At 35.6% G+C, this 1,937-nt stretch overlaps 1 pseudogene; it reads right to left on the bottom strand.

Moving 5' to 3' along the window:
• Positions 1 to 373: 373 nt before the first annotated feature.
• On the bottom strand, positions 374 to 858 carry LOC105814038 (annotated as a pseudogene).
• Positions 859 to 1,937: the final 1,079 nt, after the last annotated feature.

Raw genomic sequence — 1,937 nt, 5'->3', positions numbered from 1 at the left:
TTCATGAAGTTGAGTACTTTTTAACGTACTCTGGCTATTTGTATATCTTTGGTGAAATGACTATTCAAATATTTGCCCAGTTTTTATCTGGATTTCTTGTTAGTTTATTAAAAATTCTTTAAGCCAGGTGTGGGGGCACATACCTGTAATCCCAGCTACTGGGAAGGCTGAGGTGGGAGGATTGCTTGGGCTCAGACATTCAAGACCAGCCTGGGGAGCATAGAGAGACACTGTCTTAAAACAAACAAACAAAAATATTCTTACTATAAGTAACATATAACATAAGGCAAGCCATATTGATTTTCTTAATAATCTCTCTCTCTCTCTCTCTCTTTTTTTACAGTTCAGAGGTCTTTTATTTATTTATTTTTTACACTTATTATGCCGCGAATTCATAGGGAACAGGCTCCAGCAGCTCGGGCTCCTTTCCATTGGTTCTCACAAAGTGTGCTTCTCTGGGTGGAGCAGGCTGGCGCTTTAGTTGAACCCAGGTGCCTTTCTCTTTGGCGTCCTTCTTTGTCTCATCATTTTCCTTCACAGGTTTCAGGAAACTATCTTGGCTCTTAGAGTGCTTAATATACTCCATACGCACATTAATCCTCTTAGCAAGAATCTTGCCCTTAACTTGTTTGTTTACAGCAATGCCAACAGCATGCTAGTTAACAGTGTAGACTCTTCCAGTTTCGCCGTGGTAACATTTGTGGGGCATCCCTTTTTGAACAGTACTGATTCCCTTGATGTCTACAGTATCACCTTTCTTGTAGATTCATCTGTATGTGGCCAGAGGAACAACTCCTGTTTTCTAAAAGGCCTAGAGAACGTGTATCGGGTGCCTGTTCTCTTTCCCTTTGTGTTCATCCTTTAGGCAAATTACTGTAAGATGGAGGTTCTGGATGAAAGGCTTAATAATATCTTTTGATGAACAAAAGTTTTAAAATTTGATCAGACCTAACTTATAATTTTTTTACTTCATGGGTAGTGCTTTTGTTGTGTCCTAAGAAATTTTTGCCTAATCCACAATCACAAACATATTCCCTTATGTTTTATTCTAGAAATTTTATAGTTTTGCTTTTAAGTTTAGGTCTATAATTAATTTTTTTGGTATGGGGTGAGTTAGTGGTTGAGGTTCAGTTCCCCCATATGGTTATCTAATTGTTCTAGCACTATTTATTTTTTTCCCCCACTTATTTTTTATTTGTATATATTCATAGGGTACAAGTGCAATTTTGCTACATTGATATATTGCATTGTGGTGAAGTCAGGGCTTTCAGTGCATACATTATGGAAGCAACGTATTAATACATTGTACACACCAAGCAACCTCCCATCATTTAACCCACTCCCACCATCCACCACCCCTCTGAGTCTCCATTGTCCATGATTCCACACTCGTAGCAATATTTGTTGAAGAGCCTTTTCTTTCCCTGTTGAATTGGCTTTGTTAAAAATCAATTGATGATATATGTGTGGATCTATTCTGGACTGTCTTTTTTCTGTTGACCTATTTGTCTATACTTAAGCCAGTTCCAATTTTTCTTTACTTCTGTAGTTTTATGGTAACTTTTGAAAGCAAGCAGTCTTAAGTCCTGTAACTCTGTTCTTCTTTTACAAGATTGGCTATTCTAGGTCATTTGCATTTGCATACACATTCTTCAAAAAAGGCTGTTGTCATCTTGTTTGGAATTATATGGAATATATCAATTCATTTAGGGAGAATTGACATCTTACCAATACTAACTCTACCAGTATATGAAAATGGTCTATCTCTCCATTTTTTAAGGACTTCTTTAATATCTTTCAACAATGTTTTTAGTTTTCAGTATATATTTTTACTAAATTTATCCATAAATTGTTACGTTTTGATGCCATTTAAATGATATTTAAACATTTTATTTTCTAATTATTCATTGCATCTGTATACTATATGTATAATTGAT

The sequence above is a fragment of the Propithecus coquereli genome, unplaced genomic scaffold, assembly GCF_000956105.1.
Source record: "Propithecus coquereli isolate 6110/MARCELLA unplaced genomic scaffold, Pcoq_1.0 Scaffold299, whole genome shotgun sequence".
NCBI classification, from domain to species: domain Eukaryota; kingdom Metazoa; phylum Chordata; class Mammalia; order Primates; family Indriidae; genus Propithecus; species Propithecus coquereli.
Note: the sequence above shows the minus strand (reverse complement) of the source record. Positions and strands in the feature narration are given on the sequence as shown.